The 26,308-nt window shown below is 38.8% G+C and overlaps 3 pseudogenes; all 3 read right to left on the reverse strand.

Annotated features, from left to right (window-relative positions):
* Positions 1-14,107: 14,107 nt before the first annotated feature.
* LOC143672026 (large ribosomal subunit protein uL4 pseudogene) lies at positions 14,108-15,467 on the reverse strand (annotated as a pseudogene).
* Positions 15,468-16,304: 837 nt separating this feature from the next.
* On the reverse strand, positions 16,305-17,213 carry LOC143672027 (zinc finger and SCAN domain-containing protein 4 pseudogene; annotated as a pseudogene).
* A 7,451-nt stretch (positions 17,214-24,664) lies between these two features.
* On the reverse strand, positions 24,665-26,106 carry LOC143671575 (serine/threonine-protein kinase Sgk1 pseudogene; annotated as a pseudogene).
* Between the last annotated feature and the right edge of the window lie 202 nt (positions 26,107-26,308).

Here is a 26,308-nt window from a genome sequence, read left to right on the forward strand (position 1 = left end):
TGATCTTTCTGAAGCAAATCTGACCATAGCATTCCTCAGGCAACTTTGTGCCTATTGCCTACAAGCTAACGTCCCAACTCCTTTGTCCAATTTATAAGGATCTTCACGATCTGACTCCTGCTTACCATACTTTCTAGCCTCAAACTCATTTACAATACTCCCCCATTTCTCATTATACTTTACTCAGTTTCTCCCATCTCAATAAATGGTACCACCATTCATTAAATTGCTCTGGTCAAAAATGCAGGATGTATCTTTTGATACTCCTTTCCCTCCATCTTCTTTCAAAATACATCCTCAATCTGTTCGGCATAGAGTCTGTCTGGTACAAGCCACCATAATCACCTTCCTGGATTACTGCAAGTCTCCATTTTGATCTCCAACTTCCTCTGTTGTCTCCTGTAGCCCACAGAATCAATCACACAGAAATCAGAATAAGCTTTCTTATTCTGGGAGTAAATTTCTCCCTTTATTTATTCTTATTACTTATTCTGTAGTCACATGAAAGACGCGAGGTCTTAAATTTGCCCATGTTCCTTCTTATTTGGAGAAGCCTACTTTTTGCATGTGGACTAGCTAAAGCCAGTCAGAAAACTTTTTTAAAACAAAAATAAAATCGTGTCTCTCACTTGCTTAAAATCCTCCAAGTGCTTCCCAGTGCCCTGAGAATCAAATCCAAACTCCATCCCATGGGCTTTCAAGATCTGATTCCTGCACACTTCTCCAATTCACCTCATACTACAGTCTCCCCTGCTCATAGTGCTCTAGGTAGACTGACCTTCTGTCAAGTCCTACAAACACAGTTGTTCTCACCCTGGACCTTTGCACATGGTGTGCCTCTGTTTGGAACACCACTTCTCAACTCCTTCTATAGCTAGTTCCTACTCGTTTCACCATTTGTAACTGTGAAATATTTGATATGTACAACATATTAATATACAACCCATATGTAAGTTAGGAAGCATGATAAAATAGCGATCCATGAACCAACTCTGCAACTTAAGGCAAAGAATATTATTGATAGCATTTACCACAATCTGAAATATGTTACCATTCCCTTACTATCATTTCTAGATATATTCTGTGCATTTGTTTGCTTTCTATTGGGATAATAACTTATTTTACAGGCTGATCTGAGGCTTAAATGAAAACCTGCAAAACATCTAGCACATACCAGGCACATAGAAAGTATAAAATGGTAACTGCTGATATGAATACCAGCCTTCTTTATGTTAGAATTTGTCTCCTCTTTTAAACTGAACTCCTTGAAGTGAAATTCTTATTCTTGTATTTGTATTCATATCTAGCATAACATTTGGCATGTTAGTGGTTGTTCAGGAAATATTTGTTGAAAACTAAGTGAATATGCTCAAATCCCATTAGCGTACATATCAGGGAACTATGTCCAGTAGTTCCTCCGTGTGAGATTCATTGAAATTGGATTATATGCATTCTCATGTTTTACCCTGTTGTTACACAAGTTGATGGCTTAGTCTCCAATAGTCCATAAATTCTGTTCTTTACAGCCTTTCTGTTTACATTGAAAACAAAAGCATAGGAAGAGGCTAAAATGGATTGCTTTGTTCAAGGCATAGTAGAATTTTTTCAGGTAGTGTTGTTATGAAAAATGAACTCTTCATTCTCTTTTCCTACTTCCATCCCCCAGATATCCTTGCCCAAGACTATCAGTACTATCAGTACTATTAATAGGGGGTTCTGTGAGATTGATGAGTACTTAGAGCTTATCACCATATTTGATTGAGCTTATGAGATTCAGTAATTCTGTCTTCTGAGATAAGCATAAGCGTAAGAAAGCTTATCTGGTAGAAGTTATACTTAATTTTTCTAGGTTGGCCTTCTAGTTATCTTATTGACAACTTTTACAGACAGCTACCACCATTGTTAAGAATTGATCATAGTCCAGCATGGTGTGGTAGTCAAAAGGCCTGGGTACTAGTGAAAACGTTGCCTCACTTTATAACCTTAGGCATGGCCCTGGGGAAAATATACTTAAAGATACTTTGTAAATTGGGCTATAATGATGGTAACCTTTATCATATGCTGGGCACTGGGCACCAACTTTTTTCTCCCTAAATATTTGATTAAATCCTGAAAAGTAAATGGTGTTACTTTTACCTTAGAGGAGGTTGAGTCCCAGAAGTCCCGGAGCTAGCATTTGGCAAGTGCCAAAAATTAAACACGTGTCCTTTCCCCTATACCCTCCTGCCTCGGTAATGCCCCAGACTGCATGTTTTCTTTTTTTTTTTTATTAATTAAAGAAAAAAAAGAAATTAAACCAACATTTAGAAATCATTCCATTCTACATATGCAATCAGTAATTCTTAATATCATCACATAGATGCATGATCATCATTTCTTAGTACATTTGCAGCGATTTAGAAGAAGAACTAGCAAAACAACAGAAAAAGATATAGAATGTTAATATAGAGAAAAAAATAAAAATAATAATAGTAGTACAAAAAAAAGGAAAAAAAAGACAAACAAATAGACAGACAAAAAAAAAACCTATAGCTCAGATGCAGCTTCATTCAGTGTTTTAACATGATTACTTTACAGTTAGGTATTATTGTGCTGTCCATTTTTGAGTTTTGTATCTAGTCCTGTTGCACAGTCTGTATCCCTTCAGCTCCAATCACCCATTATCTTACCCTGTTTCTAGCTCCTGCTGGACTCTGTTACCAATGACATATTCCAAGTTTATTCTCGAATGTCAGTTCACATCAGTGAGACCATATAGTATTTGTCCTTTAGTTTTTGGCTAGACTCACTCAGACTGCATGTTTTCAAGAGTATATTATTTTACAGCTTTGTGTCATTTCAACTGATTGTTTTTGTCTCTTTATCTCCCTGATAGGTCATAATGTTTCTTGGCAATGAACAGAACCAGATAATATTTGTCACCAGAGCTGTCAGAGTGGTTGACCTCATCACCGACCTGGACATGGCAGCTTTTTAATCCCATAGTGGACTTTCTATCTTCATTTATAGACTTGAGGTATTATTATTTTTAAAATTTATTTATTAATTTAAGAAACAAAACAACATACATAATCAGTAATTCACAATATCATCACTTAGTTGCATATTCATCATTTCTTAGAACATTTGCATTAATTCAGAAAAAGAAATAAAAAGACAATAGAAAAAGAAATAAAACGAACACAGTAAAGAAAAAAAAAAGATTATACCTACCATACCCCTTACCCCTTGCTTTCATTGATCACTAGCATTTCAAACTAAATTTATTTTAGCATTTGTTCCCCCTATTATTTATTTTTATTCCATATGTTCTACTCCTTTGTTGACAAGGTAGATAAAAGGAGTATCAGACACAAGGTTTTCACAATCACACAGTCACATTGTGACAGCTGTATCATATTCAATCATCCTCAAGAAACATGGCTACTGGAACACAGCTCTACATTTTCAGGCAGTTCCCTCCAGCCTCTCCATTACATCTTGGATAACAAGATGATATCTACTTAATGCGAAGAAGAACCTCAAGGATAACCTCTCGACTCTGTTTGGAATCTCTCAGCCATTGACACTGTGTCTCATTTCACTCTTCCCCCTTTTGGTCGAGAAGGTTTTCTCAATCCCGTGATGCTGGGTCTCAGCTCATTCTAGGGTTTTTCTCAATCCCTTGATGCTGAGTCTCTGTTCATTCCAAGATCTCTGTCCCATGTTGCCAGGAAGCTCCACACCCCTGGGAGTCATATCCCACGTAGAGAGGGGTAGGATGGTGAGACTGCTCATTGTGTTGGCTGGAGAGAGGGGCCATATCTGAGCAACAAAAGAGGCTCTCTTGAGGGTGACTCTTAGGCCTAAATTTTAAGTAGGCTTGACCTGTCCTATGCGGGGTTAAGTTTCATATGAACAAACCCCAAGACTGGGGGCTCTGCCTATAGCTTTGGTTGTCCCCACTGCTTGTGAGAATATCAAGAATTCAACTTGGGGAAGTTGAATTTCTCCCCATTCTCACCATTCCCCGAAGTGGGCTTTGCAGATACTTTTCCACTCACTGATCGAATCACTCTGGGATTCATCGGGGCATCACTCTGGACAAACCAGCAAAATCTCATGTCCTACCTGAGATCCCAAGTACTTATGGCTTTCAATCAAACTATCTACATAAGTTATATTAGGAAATGCACTAGTCAAAATATAAATTTTGTAACAAATAAACATTTTTTGCTTTAGTCTCACACAGAAGGTGACATTTTAAAATATTATTTACCATCTATTTTCAGTACCCTGCAATAATGACATTCCTTTGTTCTTCCTCATGCAAAAACATTTTTAAAATTGTACCTTGTACATTTCGCTATTATTATACACTCTAGGCATTCCTAGATTATACCGTCTCAATCTTTTAACATCTATCTTTCTTTCTGATTTCAGTATGTCCCCAGCCCTCCTCCCTCTATCATTCTCACATGCAGCTTCATTCAGTGTTTTAACATAATTATATTACAGTTAGGTAGTATTGTGCTGTCCATTTCTGAGTTTTTGTATCCAGTCCTGTTGCACAGTCTGTATCCCTTCAGCTCCAATTACGCAATATCTTACCCTATTTCTATCTCCTGATGGTCTCTGTTACGAACAAAATATTCCAAGTTTATTCACTAATGTCAGTTCATATCAATGAGACCATACAGTATTTGTCCCTTAGTTTTTGGCTAGTCGACTTGAGGTATTATTATACAAGGAGTACTTGGCATAGACTTTATACCCAGTGGGATCCTAGGAACTATCCTAAGAACCATTAAGAGCCATCTTAGCCCTCTTCTGTTTCTAGAAACCAATTCTGTAATCCGCCTGTAACATTTTTCCATTATAATTGGTTTTTATTCCTGGAATATACGCAGGATTTTTTTTAATACCTTTCTCTTGATTGTAGGATAAAGTAGATCAGTGCCAAAAAGAATGTCCATTTTTGATTAAACCAACGATCCAGAGGCCCAGTACTAGACGAAAAGGAAGAGAAATGGAAACTGATATAGATTGTAATTAACAGTTCTTAAGTCAGGATATTTTTGGTTGAGATTTTTATGTCATCATACCCCAATTTTTATTTTTCCTCATAAATTCAGAAGTACACAACTGACCTGAGTATGTATTTTCAGCAACCCCCAAAATTGTTAACTACATAAATGACTTGTAAGTGTTTTTCACAAGGATAATTAGAAAAGGAAGTTACAGGTGTTTGGGAGGTGAAACAGCTGGTAGAGCTTCAGTAGAGCCCTACAGTTATCCTATGATGTTACCCTGTTTTTTTTTCATCATTTTAATTTATGTTTTCTTATTTATTGCTTCATTATCTTCTTATATCCACTAAAATGTATGTGCCATGAGATCAGGATATTTGTTCACTGCTGTATCTCAAAGAGTATTTAATACATCATAGGTATTTAATAAGTGCGTGGGAAAGATAAAAAGAATGTAGACTCTGACATCATAACATCAGAAAGATACGGGACCAGATGCCCTTGATCTATGTTGTGTGTGACTTTTTATAACCCCTCCCACCTCCTCCTCAAGTCAATGTATTATTGATGATACTAGTATCAGAAAAAAAATCTTCCCCAAAACAGCTTCCTTAGAATTTAAATTAATCTTTTCTTAGTGACCCACAGTGTTATTATGTGTATCTTTTATCATGCTGTATCATAAAATAATATATCATATAGTGCTTTAATTCTCAATACTATATATCCATAGTTTACTGTTTCTCCATTTTTGTCTTAATATTTCATTATTTTTATTTTTATCTCTTTTTTTCATTAATATTTGTTTTTGACCACAGTTACCTTTGTGTGTTGCTATCCCTAAATCCCCTTTATCCTTTTTATATTTTTAATATATTGTAGGCATTATGGCATTTGAGGTAATGGGTGAAATCCCAGAATACTGAGTAAAATGTTATGTCTACTAAATGGCATGTTATAGAAGTCTATTAAAGATCCACTATTCCTTATAGATCAGTGGGTGTGAGAATGAATTAAAGTGTTTCCTAAAGATTCAGACCCCACATGCAATTCATTAAGTTTGCAGGCAGAGCTCAGGAAATCTGCACGTTTAACAACCAATCCAGGTGATGGTGATACACACTTAGAGGAAAGTATAGATTCAAGGAAAAGCAGGTTTAAAAACTGAGTTTATGCTTCTCAGATGTAAATGGACACATGCCAGTATGTTTGTGTATTTTGTTAAAGGTTTGGAGGAAAGTATTTCAAAATGTAAGCAGTGATTTATCACTAGTGGAGCTTTACTATTTTTTCTAAATTGTAAGAAATGATTTTGCATCTTGTACTCAATTAAAATTATTTTAATCTTTGTTGGTACCTTTTCTACTAACTGGTTTATTTAAGATCACTTGTACCTTAGTTGCAGAAGTCACTATGGAAAGCTCACCCAACTCTATGGAGCACTGACTGGATGTTAAATTAAGGTTATTGAGTTCCAGCCATAGCACTAGCATCTCCTCTGGCCATGAACCCCGTCCTGGTTTGTAGACATGTAGATATACTGTCTTTCACGCTGACTGAATTATTATATTCATGAAGAAGAGAGTTTTAGAGGTAGCTTAAGTGCTACCTTTGGAGGTTAGCTTTCTCTGACTGTATGTTACATCACACATTCTGTCACACATTCTGAACAAGTGTTCTGTTTTCTCATGTTAACATGTATTTCATAACATTTTATAGTTTTCTAACTGTTTGCACTTTATTTCATCAAAACAGTCATGTTGGAGAGTAGGTAATAGCTGAAACAGGACCCAAGGCTCAGCAAGTTACTCATTTTACTTTGCAATTTCTGTTTTTTTACTTTAGGCTTTTAGTTTCGTATGGTCCTTGGTGGTTATTTTACTACTTTCAAAGCCTAGTTAAATATTCTTTCCAATGTCCAGAGACTTCACTTCAATTGTATGCTGGTTTTGCTGCGGTTTATAGTGGTGGTTTTTTTTTTTGAGATTTGTTAATGCATTTATTTATTTTTAAAGTTTTTTATTGTGAAAAATGACGTATCTACAAAAAAGCAATAAATTTCAAAGTATACCGCAACGATTAGTTAGAGAACGAATTTCACGGTTTGATATGGATTACAATTCTACAATTTTCCTTCTGGCTCCTCCAAGACACTGGAGACTAAAGTGTCAATATAATGATTCAGCAGTCATACTCATTTGTTAAACCCTAGATTCTCTGTATAACGTCCTCCAGTTACTAATCCTATCTTCTGCCTCAAACCCTTCAAAAAAACTGAAGAGGAGGGAAAGCTACCTACCTCATTCTACCAAGCCATTATCACCCTCATACCAAAGTCAGACAAAGATATTACAAAAAAAGAAAACTACAGACCAGTCTCTCTAATGAATATAGATACAAAAATCCTCAACAAAATTCTAGCAAATCGAATCCAGCAGCACATTAAAATAATTATACACCATGACCTAGTAGGATTCACCCCAGGTATGCAAGGATGGTGCAACATAAGAAAATCAATTAATTAACTTCAACTTTTGCATGAGATTAAAGTGAGAAATATTTGGTACAAAATATATATTTGACTAGTGCATTTCCTAATATAACTTATGTAGACAGCTTAATTGAACACCATAAGTACACGGAACCTTAAGTAGGGCATGAGATTTTGTTGGTTTGTCCAGAGTGATGCCCCAATGAATCCCAGAGTGATTTGAACAGTGAATAAAAAACTATTTGCAAAGTCCCCTCCGGGGCATGGTTGGAAAGGGGGAAAATTCAGTTTCCCCAAGTTGAATCTTGACTTTCTCACAAGCAGTGGGGACAACCAAAGCAATAGGCTGAGCCCCCAATCTGGGGGTTTGTTCATATGAAACTTAACCCCACAAAGGATAGGTCAAGCCTACTTAAAATTAGCCCTATGAGTCACCCTCAAGAGAACCTCTTTTATTGCTCAGATGTGACCTCTCTCTCCAGCCAACACAACAAGCAAACTCACTGCCCTCCCCCTGTCCATGTGGGACATGACTCCCAGAGGTGTGGAACTTCCTGGCAGTATGGGACAGAAATCCTAGAATGAGGAGTTGAGACTCAGCATCAAGGGATTGAGAAAACCTTCTTGACCAAAAGGGGGAAGAGCAAAATGAGACAAAATAAAGTGTCAATAGCTGAGAGATTCCAAACAGAGTCGAGAGGTTATCCTGGCAGTTATTCTTACGCATTAAATCGATATCACCTTGTTAGTCAAGATGTAATGGAGAGGCTGGAGGGAACTTCCTAAAAATTTAGAGCTGTGTTCCAGTAGCCATGTTTCTTGAAGATGATTGTATAATGATATAGCTTTCACAACGTGACTGTGTGATTGTGAAAACCTGTGTCTTGTGCGCCTTTTATCTATCTTATCAACAGATGAGTAAAACATATGGAATAAAAATAAATAATAAGGGGAACAAATGTTAAAATAAATTTAGATTGAAATGGTAGTGATTAATAAAAGGGGGGGTAAGGGGTATGGTATATATGAATTTTTTTCTGTTGTCTTTTTTTTCTTTTTAAATTTATTTATTTATTAATTAAAAAAATTAAGAACAAACGAAAACATTAAAATATCATTCCATTCTACATATATAATCAGTAATTTTCAATATCATCACATAGTTGCATATTCATCATTTCTTAGAACATTTGCATCAGTTCAGAAAAAGAAATAAAAAGACAGCAGAAAAAGAAAGAAAACGATAACAGAAAAAAAAGATTATACATACCATACCCCTTACCCCCTCTTTCATTTATCACTAGCATTTCAAACTAAATTTATTTTAACATTTGTTCCCCCTATTATTTATTTTTATTCCATATGTTCTACTCGTCTGTTGACAAGGTAGATAAACGGAGCATCAGATACAAGTTTTCACAATCACACACATTGTGAAAGCTATATCATTATACAATCATCATCAAGAAACATGGCTACTGGAACACAGCTCTACATTTTCAGGCAGTTCCCTCCAGCCTGTCCATTACATCTTGGTTAACAAGGTGATATCTACTTAATGCATAAGAATAACCTCCAGGATAACCTCTCGACTCTGTTTGGAATCTCTCGCCATTGACACTTTGTCTCGTTTCACTTTTCCCCCTTTTGGTCGAGAAGGTTTTCTCAGTCCCTTGATGCTGGGTCTCAGCTCATTCTAGAGTTTTTCTCAATCCCTTGATGCTGAATCTCAGCTCATTTTGGGATTTCTGTCCCACATTGCCAGGAAGGTCCACACCCCTGGGAGTCATGTCCCACGTAGACAGGGGAAGGGTGGTGAGTTTGCTTGCTGTGTTGGCTGGAGAGAGAGGCCACATCTGAGCAACAAAAGAGGCTCTCCTGGGGGTGACTCTTAGACCTAATTTTAAGTAGGCTTGACCTATCCTTTGTCTGGTTGTGTCATATGAACAAACCCCAAGAATGGGGGCTCAGCCTATAGCTCTGGTTGCCCACACTGCTTGTGAGAATATCAAGAATTCAACTTGGGGAAGTTGAGTTTTTCTGTTGTCTTTTATTTCTTTTTCTGAATTGATGCAAATGTCCTAAGAAATGATCATGATGATGAATATGCAACTGTTGTGAATTACTGATTATATATGTAGAACGGAATGATCATAATTTAAGAATGTTTGCATTTGTTTGTTATATTTTTTAATTAAAAAATTATATAATTGCAGAGATGTGAGATAAAATAGTCTCAATGGAGAAACGTGATTGTATATAATATTGATTTGTGGAGAGGTAGATGGCCATTGAATTTATAAAGGTGAAGTGAATGAGGAAGCACTTGAGGGTGATGTGTGTGTATGGAGATGTCCTGCCACCACAATTCCACAAAAATTAAAATTCTGCTCCCAAATCCAACTCCCTGACTCTTCAGCCCCACCTTTATACCCACCTATATCTGCTTTAACTTCACTGCTTCCTGTCTTACCTCTCCTATATACGCACACACACGTACCCCTGCCATTTCCATTTATGCAAGCCTGTTTATTATCTGTCCCTGGCCTAGCAGATACTAATGCTATCATGGTTATTGTCGACTGCTTGACCAGAGAGTATGATGAGTATTCAATATGAATATTGAAGAATTCCAGCAGGGCAAGAATTAGTTGCATAAATGGTTACCTAGGCTGGGGCATCTGGTAGCTGACCCAGTTTATGAAATTCTCTGTTAGTTAGAATAGGTATTGTCCATCAGGTTGAAGAAATTAGTAATTGTGGGTAGCACCAAGAATAGTGGAGAGTGAGACATGGGCTGTAGGATGAGGGGAAATCAAAGCTGATGTGGTTGAGGCAGTTATTGGGGCAGTTTCATGTTGGGGTGTCAAAATAAAGGCTGAAACTATCAGTAGTGCTGAAATCATCTGTTGCAATGAAGTCATCCTCTAGGATACCTTAGTCTGCTCAGCTAATAGGAGTTGTGGACTACCTCAGGCCCTTCAGGCAAAGTTCTATATTTGCAAAATTATTACAGAAAGTGGCTGAAGATCAGTACCTCTTTGCCTGTAGGAATTACAGTGTAATTTCTTTTTGGGGAGCTGTGGATTGATTGCATGCCCCAAACAAGTCGGGTCACAGGTTGTGTTGAAAGAAGTCTGAGGAATTCTTGAGCTGTAGTAGAATTCCAGAATTGGACCCTGAGCCAAAGGAGGCATATCCAGGTGAGGCAGAGCCAGAACACTACACAATATTATTTTTGGGCTTCAGCATGCTGAAAGAGAGATTTATTACTATGAGATTTACAGGTATTGCCATCACAGTGTCCTAGTGGCCTCTCATTCAATATCTCATTAATAGAGTGGAGGAGTGAATCAGACCTCAAATCCTATTTAAGAATGTTAGTGCTGGGAACCATTTTAAGATCTTCCTTTCTTCTTTGGAGCAACTTTATATTTGTAAGTTTGGGAATGGGGAAGCAGCAAAAGATCTATTTCCTGCAAAGTGGTACCTCCAGTTAGTCAGTGTCTAAAACCATCATATTGGGGAAGGACTTTGACAGAATTCTCTTGTGCCATACAGAAAAGTCTGTTTGCAGGGCAAGGACTATTCAATTTTCAGTGAGTCTAATTCCATTACCTGGCCTTGACCTTGTTTTTTTCCAATCCAGCGTAGATTGTATCAATAACATAAAGAGAAGGTGTCATTAAGTGAGTGGGGGATTCTGTTTGGTTATCGCATACTCATAGATGGGAATCGTCCTCTTTTATGATTAGAAAGGGAAAGAGAATGGCTGTTGAATTTATTTGTGTATTTTTAAAATATATATTGAGGGGTACATGGGCCAGGAATCAAACCCGCGTTCCCTGCATAGCAGGCAAACACTGCACCATTGAACTACCCATGCACCCGTTATTGTTGAATTAAAATTTTTTTATTAGGTTAAAGGAAATGTAACATAAAACTTGCCATTTTAACCACGTTTAAGTGTACAATTTAGCATCATTAATTACATTCACAGTGTTGTGCTGTCATCACCACCATCCATTTCCAAAACTTTTTCATTGCCTCAAACAGAAACTCTTTGCCACTGAGCAATAACTTCCCATTGCCCTCTCCTGTTTGCTCCTGGTAACCTCTAATCTACTTTCTGTGTCTGAATATGCCTATTCTATATATTTCATATAAGTGGAATCATATCATTATTTTTCTTTTAGTGTCTAGCTTATTTCAATCAATATAATATCTTCATGTTCCATCTATGTTGTAGCATGCATCAGAACTTCATTCCTTTGTATAGCTGAACAGTATTCCATTGTGTATATGTATCATATTTGTTTATCCATTCATCTGTTTATAGACACTTGTATTATTTCTGTGCTTTGGCTGTTGTGAACAGTGTTGTTAAAATGATTGTTGTAAAACTGTTTTGAGTCCCTTTTTCAAGTTGTTCAGGTATACACCTAGGAGTTGAATTGCCAAGTAACTTTCTGAGAAACAACCAAACCACAGTGCTGTACCATCTTACATTCGCACCACCAACCACAAGAGTTCTAATGTCTCCACATCATTGCCAGCATGCAATTTTTTTAAAATAATAGCCATCCTAGTGGGTGTGATGAGGAAGTTCTTTGAGGTATTTGATTTGCATTTCCCTAATGACTGTAATGATGCCGAGAACCTTTTCATGTGCTTATTGGCCGTTTATGTATCTTTTTTGGAGAAGTTCAAAATGTTCAAATTTTATGCCCATTTTTTAATTGGGTTGTCTTTTTGTTGTTGAATTATAGGAGTTCTTAATAATTTCTCTATATTGAGCCCGCATCAGATAAATCATTTGTAAATATTTTCTCCTATTCTGTAGGTTGTGTTTTTCCTTTCGCAATAAAATCAGTTTGCCAGTGAGTAGTGGTGTTAACCCGTTGACTGTGATACCAATGACAGTACAGGGTGCAGAGATCACATTAGGAGGCTTATATTTGGGCTAGGGCTAGTGACATCAGGATGCCATAGCCTTTGGTCCAAATTTTAAGGGCCCAGAGGCCACAATGATCAGAGAGGTCTTTTGGACCTGTTGAACCAAGAGCAAGGAGTAATATCTGAGCTTGTTTTAAAAGTTGGTCATGTATGGCTGTAAAATGAGCTTTCTTGGTATGATCTGTGTCATGCGAGACTTTTAATTGTCATATGTGAGGTCTGAGTGACCACAAGAGCTATACCTTTATTAAGGGCAGCCTCCAGTGCCAGAGTGACTGTAACCTCTGTGAGTTGGACTGACCCTTCAGGGATGAGCTGGTCATGGAATGGAAAGTAGCCACTCTCCAGCTGGCTCTGTCATGTATTATTTAGATTTTTTTACTTTTAAAAATTGTTGTGGTTATTGACCTATTCTACTTTGCTATCATTTCTTGAGTCAATTTTTATGACATTTTCTTACAAAAGCATATTATTAGCATACATGTTATAAAATAATTTATTTGTTCTGTATCCAATTAGTTCTCCTTTCTCATTGCTAAAATATATTTTTGCTCTCTTTTCACCATTAGAGTTTTAAAGTTTTTAAACTTGATCAGTCTTTTCAGAGGGCAAGTTATTGGTTTTAATTGTGGGGTTTTTTGCTTTCTGCTTTGTAAAATTTTTTTTTCTGCTAATTTTTCTATCTTCGTTTTTGGTTACTTTTTTAAATGCAATTTTATTGAGATATGTTCATATACCATACAATCCATCCAAAGTATATAATCCCTGGCTCATGTTATCATCACATAATTGTGCATTCATCACCACAAACAATTTTAGAACATTTTTCTTACTCCAAAGGAAAAAAAAGAAAAACCCAAAGCATCCTATATCCCTTATCCAGTTCTATTAGTGACCCCACCATTGCTGTGGTACATTTGTTACTGTTGATGAAAGAATTATTGCTTCCTATGAAACGGAGCTCAAAGGATATGATGGACAGACGGAATGACGGACAGACGGAAAGACAGAATGACAGACAGACGCAGATGGGTTCAGGGGGTCTGAAGCTCAGTGATAACAGACCAGAGACACCAGACAACTTCATTCTTAACTGGTTCCTGCTTATATACTGCAGGGTTCACGTGACAAAGAGTACGCATGCACCTGGTGAGAATACAGAGTGCTTACTTAAGATGACCACAAAGAACCTGGGGCTAAGACAAAACATTCTCTCTCTCCCAGAGTGTTCTCCATTAAGCAAGTAACTGTCTCCTCGATTTCTTGCCGTCACTTTAACACCAGCTGCTCCCAACAAATTCTGCAGGTCTTATTTTAACCCTTGGCTCCTACAAAGAACATTAAACATTACTGTGAACATAGCTGAGTAAAATTGTATTGTAAAAAAAGAGATATCTGCTTACAAATTGTATGCTGAGATTACTGAGGAAAGGTTAACTGCTGAAGAACTAGTAAAGATAAAGCAGACAACTTATAAAAGAAGAATCAAGGACTCACTATAACAAGGAGTTAATCAAAGAGGGGTATGTGGAAAAAAAAAGAGGGGTATATGGGAAAAAAATGTACCTGTTACAAACTATGGACAACAGTTTACCGTAATGCTTTTTTGTTTGTTTGTTTTGTTTTTTTTTTTATCTGAATCTGGTCTTTATTCAAAATAATGTGCCAAATGATTTTGAGTTTTATGGAGTAAGCAATTTAGACAGCAGGCTTCTTTTCTTCTGTGGCAGGTTTCTTTTCTGCTGGCTTCGTGGCAGAGGCAGCCTTCTTTCCCAAAGGCTTCTGCTTCTGTGACTTCTTCTTAACACCAACAGCCTTCTTCCCTTTCTTCCCCACAACAGGCTTTTTGCCTGGAATCCCTTTCTCATCTGATTTGGCCTTTAGTGCTGCTGCAGTTTTATCCACGCTGAGTTTGTGATTTCTGGCCTGGTGAAGAATGGTGTTAAGGTAAATGGTCTTTGCTTATGGGTTTAGTTTCAACATGATTCTCAGGTTTTTCAGTGGATTCTTCTTTAGGACTCTGTGATGAATCTTTTTGCGTGGTGCTCGGAGGGCTCTTTGGATCTCTGGGCTTTTCAAAATTCTGCTGAGGTCTGTATTCATCATCTTGTGCATGGGAAGGTTGCAGTCACTCTTTAGAGAGGCAGCTTTACGCCAAGTGCCATACAGGTCATCCAACTTGTGGAAAGCACTTTCAGTCCAAATGCAGAAAAGTCCCACATGCCCACCAGAAGCAAGTTTCAAAATGTTCAGCTTGCTTACATTCAGCAGAGTAATTCCAGGGATGTTTCTGAAGGTCTTGATGATACCATTGTCCTCATTATAGATGATGCATTGTCCCCTGCGCTGTATGCGACGATGGTTTCTCATTTTGCCCTTGCCAGCTCTTATCCACTGAGAAGCATAGACCTTTTTGATATCATTCCAGGCCTTGAGTTTCTTAAGAAGCAAAACAGCCTCCTTGGTCTTCTTGTAGCCTTCAACTTTATCTTCGACCATCAAAGGAAGTTCAGGAACTTCCTCAATATGATGACCTTTAGACATGACCAGCGCTGGTAAGACTGAAGCAACCAGGGCAGAGCAGGTGGCATATCGCTTCTGCGTTGTGTTTACTGTTCGGTGCCATCAACGCCATGTTTTGGTTGGTGCAAACATGCAGCCTCCACGACATATTTCCAAAAGTACCCTGGCCAGGTCCGTGAGTCCTACCTCCTTGAACTCTGGGAATTCGAGCCACAGCTCTGCCAGTGCCCCAGAACTCAGCACTGGTTTGATGACCTGCTAACTCACTGACAGCATAGGGCTGTCTGTTGTTTTTGCGCACGTTGGTATGAACAAAGTTCACAATATCCGGTCTAATGGGAGCATTGAATACAGCATGCAAAGTAACAGTTTTGCTAGATGATTCCCCCTTTTCAGAGTACACCGATATCAATGGGCAAGCACATGCTGTGGCGGGGAGAGAAGAGGGCCACACTCCTTTCAACCCGGCGGTTCCCACCGGTAACCATAATGTTTTAATACTGTTTTCATCAACAGTAAAAAATGTACTATTCCAATACCATGGGTCATTAATAGGGGGTGTGGTAGTTAGATTCAGTTGTCAACTTGGCCAGGTGAACGTGCCTAGTTTTGTTGCTGTGGACATGAGCCAGTGGATGTGAACCTCATCTGTTGCTCATTATATCTGCAGTGGCTAGGAGGCATGCCTGCTGTAATGAATGATGTTTTAACTTAATTGGCTGGTGCTTAAATGAGAGAGCTCAACGTAGCACAGCCCACGCAGCTCAGCGTACCTCATCTCAGCACTTGCAGCTCAGCCCAGGCCTTTAGGGATACAGAAAGAAAACACCCTGGGGAAAGTTGTTGGAACCCAAAGGCCTGGAGAGAAGGCCAGCAGAGATCACCCTGGGCATTCCCATGTAAGAAGGAACCTCAGATGAAAGTTAGCTGCTTTTCCTCCGAAGGACTAATGAAATAAATCCCCTTTTATTAAAAGCCAATCTGTCTCTGGTGTGTTGCATTCTGGCAGCTAGCAGACTAGAATGGGGAGGGGTATAAGGGTATGAGAAGACTTGGGTTTTCATTTCTGTTTTTTTTCTTTTGCTTCATTTTGTTTATTTTTCTACCTGAAATCTTCAGGAAAATTTACTCTTTAAATAAGGGTATAACATAATAAAGGAGGGTGAAGGACATAATAATTCTACCCACAACCAATCTGTATCTGATCTCCCAACTAAAATAATTAGGCATACCAGATAATTATAAAAGAAAGTTTATGTGGGGGCAATAGCTAGGGAAGCTTCTGGTGTGACCGAACTGCTTTTGAGATTAATTTTCTGATGGGTTCACACATGTCGGTGGTATGGTATAGATACTCTCATGAGCCCATAGGTTGGTTTGTGGTTGAAGGACTTTTCACATGTGCTGCACTTGAAGGGTTTCTTTACTGCTTGAATCTTCTGGTGCACGTGTAGGTCTGATGTTTGATTAGTTTTCACAGAACTGTTGCTGCCGTCTTCTTTATAATCATCTCCTTGTCCTGTTTGAAGAGTAATATCTTGGGGACTCTGGAAGGCTGTAATGCTCTCTTCTCTTGTGGTTCCTGCTGGTATTTATTCCATGAGATGAAAAACAACTTCTCTTTGAGGGTATGTTCTCTGAGAAGAGGGCTTCCTGTCCCTGCATGTGAACATGGACAAGGCCAGATGACTTCATTCAATCGTTGGTGAGATCATCCATGAGTTTCTCCAAGTTTCTTCTACTTCAGTCCCATTTCTCTATTAAACTGAATCTGTTTATGTAGTGTCCATTCATCACAAACTGTTCTAGGACTGATTAATTTAGAAATAATTTCTTCCTGGCTGTGTTTTTCAGACTGCATCCACGAGTGAAATACCTTATGGAGTTTTTTTAATTCCTGCCTTGCAAATGAGCCATTGCTGGTTTCATATAAGCTGAACTGAGGGCCCTGGGACTTAGAGGTCCCCTCTCCCTCCTGGACAACAGGTCCATTCTTCCTCCTGGACACCTTGGACATTAGACAAATTCAGATGTCTGACTTAGGGTCACTCCTGGATGGGTCACTTTGAAAGAAGGTTCTGAGATCTAAAACCATGCTTAGCAAGATTTCTCAGGGAGACTCAACCCTAAGGATTCAGGCTCTGCTGACTTGTACCCCCAGGAATCTGTTTTAACAACTGGGAGACACTTAAAGACTGCAAGCTCTTGCTGGGTTGATCCTCCAAGCTGGGTGATTCTGGCTGAATTGCTGGTCAGAGTGTGACTTGATTTCTGCACTGGGTTCACCTGTGAGTTTTCTTTTTCTTTTTTTTTTTCTGGAATAATGAAAATGTTCTAAAATTGAACATGTGGTTGTATGCACACCTGTGTATTGGTATTGTGAGCCAGTGATTGTATACTTCAGAAGGTTTGTATGGTAGTAAATAGGTCTCAATAAAATTGCATTATAAAAATAATTGAGTACTTACGTGACACCTAGGTATTATGACTGCAAGGCAGAGTTATTAAAATATACACAAACCTCTGGCAAGGCTAATTTTGAAGAAAATGTACCCATCAAACCAGGAGTGAAAATCTCAGATTTATTCAAAATATACCAAATTTAACTCATGGAAGGAATAATGTAGTTTATATTAAGAACTGAGAATGAAATTAGAGTCACTGTTAAAGAACTGCATCTCTGACAGTGCAGATATATTTTTTCAGCAATTTTTTCACATTTAACAGGTAACTTAGTTTCCACATAATTTTTCCAGCACATTATAAAGAAAACGTGATGAATTGTTTTATAGTTTGTGTAAAGGTGATTGTAAAATCTAAGCGCACATGCATATCAACAAAACAGGCATCTTGCATTCATATAGAAAAATCTTAAATGCTAGGAAATAGAATTCTCCAGTGTGTTAATATATGATGTCCAATTTGAATTTGTTACAGAGCTATAAAACTCCAGCATGGCATTCACATTGCCAGCATCAAGGACTCTGTTAATATTGTAGTCTATGTGAGTGGTACTTCATGGGTTGTGCTGTGCCTGCAACAGTCTTCCAAGGTAGCTCTCGGTAAAGTCTGTTCATATCATCTCATTTGAAGATGTCAGCATTAGCTACTTAGAAGGGCTCCTAAGAGAGGAGCATATTAGTACAGTTCCCTCCCCTCCCCATCCACCCCTCCCTACTTAGATATAGGAAGTCATGGATATATAAAGACTAGCAAGTATTATAGGTAGCTCTTTCTTGGTACTCTTCAGAAGGGAACAGATAAGTGCTGGCGGTACATAGTCTTACTGCTCCTATCTTATGTCTGCAGATGGGGAAGAAAATGGAACAGCTGGAAGTGTGGATGCTTCTACCCAGGGTTTGTTGAAAGGAATTGGGCTAGATGGTGACACATTGGCTCCCGTGGAGACAGATGAACCTTCTGCTTCAGATTCTAAGAGCAAATCCAAAATCACACCAGCCATGGCTGCCAGACTCAAGTAAATCAAGCCTTTGTTGTAAAGTGAGTGATTCTCTTTTCTATTTCATTTTCTGTTTTTCAGGGCCTCAGCCAGTTCTCAAGCTTAAATTGAGTTGTCAAGGCTGTGTTGTTTCATTGAAGGAAATTTTAAGCCTCTGTGACTCATTTTTACAGTGTACTTTGTTGAGTGCCTCATATGCGACAGTTACAGGGATACAAATCCCTTCTTGAACCTCATGTTTACTCTCCCTGTGTTTAATTGTACCCCTCCTACTTTCTGTTCAACTATTGCAATTAGCCTTTGCTCCTACCATTCCACTGAAATATCTCACCAAAGTACCTATAACCTCCTTATTACTAAGTTCATTGGGTACTTTTTAGTCCCCTTCTTATTTGGCATGTGTGTAACATAATACCCTTGACCCACCACCTCATTCTAGAAGGAAGTATTCTTCCTTTGGCTTTTGTGGAATTAAGCACTCATGATTTCTTAATACCTTTCTGGCTACTCCACCCAGTCTCTTTTTCCTTTCTCTGTCCCTTAAACAGATATTTCTCTTGATTCTGCCAAGGCCCTTCAGCCTTTTTCAGTTAAGTCAGCAGGTGGCATGGCATGATTTGTGGTTTAATCACGTCACTTTGGCAACTCTATTAAAATTAAATTGGGAGTAGGCAATGGTGGCCCAGTGGCAGAGTTCTCACCTGCCATGCCGGAGACCCGTGTTCGATTCCTGGAGCCTGCCCATACCAAAAAAAAAGATAAAAAAACCCAAAAAACTAAATTGGCAGGATACATGACTACATTATAGATGCACACTAATCTAACTTTGCTATCTTTTGTCCCTTAATGTAACATCATTGTTTTGGGGAACGTATTTCGCATGTTCCTCAATATATTCCACTATCTGTCACCCTTATGTAGAGGAAAGTGAAGATATAACCCTCTGGAAATCTGGGGGCCTGCCCAAAAGTGAGCAAGAAATTGCCTTTGATGTTTTTATTTGTCTTAAATCACCATGAATTTCCCATTTGATTCTAATTTGTTTAATTCTACGCTATTTGTTTTCATTTGAAAGTCTACCTGCACTACCCACCCTCCTCCACCCCTCACCATGGAAATAACCATCCAAGAAGATGTTCATGTTTATTTCCCCTTGCGTTGTTAATACTTCTTTGACTAATAGGACCTTGAAGCATTTGCAGGGTTTCTGTGTGATTGCAACTCATGCTTCTTGCTTGCTTGCTTGCTTGCTTTTCTTTCTTTCTTTCTTTTTAATCACTTAGGAATAATAATGTAGCTCATGCTTTTGATGTGTGTTTCTCTATGGTTACTGCTTTTTGTTTTCCTCTCTTGTCCTTGCTGATGTCTTTGATCCAATTTGCTTTGTGTTCTCCTGAAAGCAGTGATGAAAAAAACAGTGTAACCCTAACGTTTAGATGCATTTTTGTCATTCTTGACTTCAAAGCATTAGGTGTTCACAAACAGGAGACTATAAATGTTGGAAATGTGAGAAATTGGGACATTTATGCACTGCTGGTGGGAATGTATAATGATACAGCCGCTATGGAAGACAGTTTGGCAGTTCCATGGGAAACTAAATATCAAGGTGCCCTATGACCCAGCAATAGCGTTACTTGTATATACCCAGAAGAGCTGAAACCAGTGACACAAACAGCCATTTACACACCAGTGTTCATAACAGCATTATTCACAGTAACCAAAAAATGGAAACAAACCAAATGCCCATCAACAGACAAGTGGATTAAGAAATTGTGGTATATACATACAAAGGAATATTATGCAGAAGTAAGACAAAATGACATCCTGAAGCACATGACAAGATAGATGAGCCTTGAGGACGTAATGCTGAGCCAAATAAGCCAGACACAAAAGGATAGATACTGTATGAGTCTACTCTTATGACCATGATAAAGATAAAATCAGAGGCTTATAATACAGAATATAGGGGACTTAGAGATACATAGAAGCTAGAGTTGGGTGAACACCAATGTAAAGGAACAGATAGAAGTGAAGGCAGTTCTCTAGTGGGTCTTTAAGTAATATTACCATATTGAAGGTGAACAATATTAAAAGGAGTTGTATAGACCTCTGTGTCCCACTGATTAACGCTAGAAATATAAATAAGTTCTTGCAAAGGTATGATTTGAGTACAAAGAGTGTTTAATCCCAGGGTACAGGGAGAAACTGCTATTGCATGTATGGGCTATGTTTAACAAGAAAATATCAGCAGTACCACAACAACAGCAGGAGTAAATAATGTGGGGAGGGACAAGAGTTAAGGGGAGGATTAGCTTTCCTATTTGGTGAAACTGTGTTCATTGGTTTTCTTTCTCTTGGGAGCAGTGAAATTATCTAAAATTGAGAGTGTTGATGGACTGTGGACTTTGGGCATTATACATGATGCCTAATGAATGCAGGTGGCTGAAGGATGCATTGACTGAGAAGTAAATTGGTGAGCAATGGTGTATACATATGATCAAATATTGTGCTGCTACAACAAAGGAACGAAGTGGTGAGGCATGCTACGATGTGAATGAACCTGTGGAATATTTGGTAAGGCAAAATAAGCCAGAAACAAAAGAATAATTATTGTATGGTCTCATTTAGAAAATGCTTGTAAGAAAACAGGGGCCTAGATTGTAAGCTCATATAGCAGACATATTTAGTCCAGAGTGGTAATTATTATTTCTGGATTTTGAGAGGCTGTTTTAAATATCTATGACCTGGTATTTAGAGAAAGAATGAAGCCGATCAGGTCGGGATTAAAGTAATTCAGAACACAGGAGTAACGAAGACATTGTATATATTTTAGGACCGCATCTACTCTTTGAGACCAAAGGAAGAAAGGTTTATTTTATCCTGAACCTAAATTTTCTGTAGCACATAATCTAACTCAATCTGTCTGGATAGTTCATTTGAACAATTGAAACACAGGGAGCCCAGAATAAGAACGAGGGCCTTTAATCCTATATACCTTAATGTAATGCCTGCATACATCCTAGAATATAGTAAGCAGATAATCAAAAAGTATTGGCAAAGTCCCTTGAGGGATGGGAGGGAAAATATGGAACTATTAAGCTTTACCATCAAGGAATCCTCTGATACTGTGTCAAGCATTAGGGATACCCAAATCAATGGGCCAAGCCCTTGATCTTGAGGCATACTGTTGTGAAGTTTATGTAGGTAGCGGAGAAGCTTAGCCTGCCTATGGGTATGTATAAGAGTTAACATCTGGAGGACCTCTTTTGTTGCTCAGATGTGACCTCACTCTTTCTAAGCCCAGCTCTGCAAGTGAAATCATTGCCTTCCCCTGTACATGGGACATGACATCCAGGGGTGAACAAATGACTCCTGGGATGAGTCTGTACCTGGCACTATGGAATCAACAATCCATCCTGACCAAAAGGTGGAAAAGAAGTGTAACTAATAAAGTATCAGTGGCTGGGAGAGTTCAAATAGAGTCGAGAGGCTATTCTGGAGGTCACTCTTGCTGAGTGAATGAACACTGTGTACCGCGTAGGTAGTCTGATCATGACAGCAGTAATGGAGCAGACTATTATGACAGATTCTGAAGCACATAGTCAATCAGGTAAGCTCTTCAGGAACCAGAAAAGGGGAGCACATGAAGTGGTTTTCCTGCCATCTATCAAAACCTGGTTTCTGTCTTCCCATTTGGGGAATTCCTTATATTTTCACAAGCAGTGGGGACAACCAGTTCAGTAAACTGAGTCCTCAGTCTTGGGGCTAAGTCTATGTATAATTATGCCTAAGAGTCACCTCCCAGAGAACCTCTTTTGTTGCTCAGATGTAGCCTCTTTCTCTAAGCCAACTCAGCCAGTGAACTCACTGCCCTCCCCACCACCACCACCACCACGTGGGACATTATTCCCAGGGCTGTAAATCTCCCTGGCAATGCAGGACGTGAGTCCCAGGATGATCAGGGACCCATGTCATGGGATTGAGAAAGCCTTCTTGACCAAAATGGGGAAGAGAGAAATGAGTCACAATAAAGTTTCAGTGGCTGTGAGATTTCAAGCAGTCAAGAGGTCATTCCAAAGGTTATTTTTATGCATAATATAGATACCCCATTTTAGTTTGTGGTGTATTGAAGTGATTAGAGGGACTGTACTCCAGTAGCCTTGACTCTTGAAGACGATTGTATAACTATACAACTTTTACAATGTAACCATGTGATTGTGAAAAAAAAATCCAAGGGAAATTGATACCAGGAAAAGACCCATTAAAAATCCACTTAAAAATAGATGCAACCTGAAATTTTAGAACTGTAACTATACCATACTTTGAAATCTGTTGTATAGCTACTTGTTAAAATGTACTTTAAAATCTATTGCTTTTTTATATATAAGCTATATCTCACAATAAAACATGTTAAAAACAAAAAACAACCAATGACTGGAAAAAAAAACCTGGTTTCTGAAAAGCACGGTACATGCTTTCTACCCAGTACAGGTGTATTCTCCTTTGAATTCTTTAGATCTTGGAATCTAGCTCTTTTTTAACTTTTTAAATTGTATAATATAACATATATACAAAGTGAAGAAAGAAGAAAGCAATAGTTTTCAAAGCACACCTCAACAAGTAGTTACAGGAGATCCCAGAGTTTGTCATGGGCTACCATACCATCATCTCAGATTTTTCCTTCTAGCTACTCCAGAACATTGGCAGCTAAAAGGAATATATACTTTTTATCATCACTTTTTTTTCTTTTTTGTGAAAAATAACATATATAGGGAAAAGCAATAAATTTCTAAGCAGACTACAACAATTTAGTTGTAGAACAGATTTCAGAGCTTGGTTTGTGTTACAATTCCACAATTTTAGGTTTTTATTTCTAGCTTCTCTAAGATACTGGAGACTAAAAGAAGTATCAAAATAATGATTCAACAATCATATTTATTTTTTTAAACCTTACCTTCTCTGTATAACTCCACCATCGCCTTTGATCTTTCTCCCACTCTTTAGGGGTGTTTCGGCTATGCCCAGTCTAAGTTTTCATGTTGGAAAGGGCTATCGATAATATGGGATGGGGGGTGGAACTAGCTGATGTTCTGGAGAGACTGGCCTCTCTGCATTTCAGGACCAGATGGTTCAGGGACTCATTTGGAGGTTGTAGGTTTCTGGAAAGTTACCCTAGTGCATGAGACCTTTATAGAATCGTATATAATGCCCTAGGTGTTGTTTAGGATTGGCAAGAATGGTTTGAGTTCGGGTTTGGCAAGTTATGATATGTAGCAATGTGTAACTGAAGCTTGTCTAAGAGTGACCTCCAGAGTAGCTTCTCAACTCTATTTGAACTCTCTCAGCCACTGACATCTTATTTATTACACTTCTTTTCCCCGTTTTGGTCAGGAAGGCATTGGTGATACCATCGTGCCAAGGCCAGGCTCATCCCTGGGCGTCATCTCCCACGCCACCAGGGAGTATAGGTGACATTTCAAACGAAGAAAACATCAGTGACTTTGACCGACAACTGGAACTTTGGTCCATAAAGACCCTGACAATAGAAATATTTGTAGCAGCATAGCTTTCTTTAAGCATCTGGATACAAGTCATTGCAAGATCACTTCAATAAATTTCAGTTAACCATGTCTTACCAAAAAAAGTCTGCACATAAAATTGAACTTCCAAATATGGAAGAAAGAAACAGTGTCCCATGTTGTAGTTCCCTGCAAGTGTCACATTGATGTCCATAACTCAATCCATCTGTGATGACAACACACCACATTCATCCCACTGCCTACACACTAAACCCACAAGGGAAAATCAAGGACCTGAACACTCCTGCAATAGGAAAAGCTTTGAAGCTTACATGACCTCACAGGAAAGGCACATTTTATAATAGTCATATATATCAAAGCCCAGACAGATCTCAAAATCCTTTCTAGAACAGCATCTTCCTTCTAAAAAACAGGATTGCATTGTCTAAGGCAGCACTCCTTTTTTTTCTGTTTTCCCGCTAAGGCAGCATTCTTAATGCTCATTTCAGAGATAGCACCACATTGGAAGGAAGAAGTGAAAACCCCATTTGCTCACTGATGTGTTCTTCAAGAAACTTCCAGGAGAATGTGCAGTGAAGCCTGCCCAGCTCCAAGTTGTGCAAATTCTCTTGAAAGATGTCCTTTCAGCTGGCAGCTCTGCAGAAAAGCTAATGAAAAATCTAAAACCATGCAAAATCCTTCGAAACCGGCCCTAAGACTGCTCAGAGGAAAGAATCCAGGGAAGGTGCATAGGAAAAGCCCAGGAAAGTCTCAGTGGCCTCCTTGATGTTGGCCATGAGAAGGATACTGTCCAGGGACCAGCCAACAGAGCTGGGGGCTGGCTCTTCAGTGAACTCTGGGTCAAAGCGCCACACGTCCCTCGGACCACTCACATTTGGGTTAAAAGGGGAGTAGTCTTAATGAGATCATCCCAGTTGATTAGGAAGAAAAAGACATGCTTCTTAATCTCCATAAAGTCCTCCTCGGCAGCAAGCCTCTTTATCCTGTCTTTCTGCAGGAGGTCCTCCAGGAGGTACCTGGCAGAATTTGTAATATTTGGCTTCAACTGGAGGGGCTTGTTCGGAATGTTGTACGTCTCAGCTGTGTTTCGGCTATAAAAAGAAGGTAGGCCATACAGCTTCTCATATAAGATGGCCCCCAGGTACCACCAGTCCTTGGTCCTGTTCTATGGCTGGTTGTGAAGCACCTCTGGGGCCAGATACTTAGGGTACCACAGAAGATGGATGTTGTGCCGTTGTGTTCAATGTTCTCCTTGCAGAGTCCAAAGTCTGAGGACAATATGTCCCTGTGAATCTAGCAAGATATTCTCTGGTTTTAAGTCTCTATAAACGATGTTCAGAGAATGCAGGTAACCCTGGGCACTGAATATTTCAGCAGCATATAAACCAGCCCACGGTTCCAGGAAGCAGCACTCCCTCTGGAAATGGTAGAACAACTCTCCACCGTTAATGTAGTCCAGGATAAAGTACAATTTGTCAGCCATCTGGAAAGAGAAGTGAAGGCCCCCAGGAAAGGGAGCTTCACATTCTTCAGCAGAACATTCCGCTTTGACATAATATGATTCTCCTTCTTTTTCAGGATGGCGTTCTTCTGTAAAACTTTGCGTAGAACACTTCTTCCACCTTGTGTCTTGCTAGAAGAGCCTTTCCAAAACTGCCTTTTCCAATCACATTCAATATAGGAGGATTGGATGATGGACCAGTGTTGATTTGCTGAGAAGGACTTGATGGAGAAGGGTTGGGATTCATAAGCTCCAGCTCCTGAGGTTGGAAGATTTTCAAAATCGATTGAACTTCAGGGTATTTGCATGCATAGAAGTTTATTGGCAATCTTCTGAGTGAAGCCGTTTAAGCCCATCCTCCTCTGTTTCATGAAAGCAATGAGGATGGCTACCATTCCCCTCATCCTGGAGTAGAAGACGGTGCCCCTGGCAGCCTCAGTTTTCAGTCATCGCTGTGGACAGAGCACAGTGAGGCATTGGTGATGGGGAGCGGTGGGGTCATCTCTGACCTCTATCTTTTGACCTTTGAAAGTTCCGCATGAGTCTGTTCTTTTTTACAGTGTACTGCATCTAAAACAACTCTACTGAACACAACCTCTCAGGTAATTCTTCCTTCCTTTTCTCCTTTGTTCTAGTTTGCTAGGTGCTGGAATGCAATATACCAGAAACAGAATGGCTTTTAAAAAGAGGAATTTATTAAGTTGTTAGTTTATAATTCTAAGGCTGAGAAAATGTCCCGATTAAAGCAAGGCTATAAAAATGTCCAAATTAAGGCACCAAGAAGAGGTTACGTTCACTGAAGAAAGGCCAGTGGTTTCAGCGTTTCTC

Source organism: Tamandua tetradactyla, chromosome X, assembly GCF_023851605.1.
Source record: "Tamandua tetradactyla isolate mTamTet1 chromosome X, mTamTet1.pri, whole genome shotgun sequence".
NCBI lineage: Eukaryota > Metazoa > Chordata > Mammalia > Pilosa > Myrmecophagidae > Tamandua > Tamandua tetradactyla.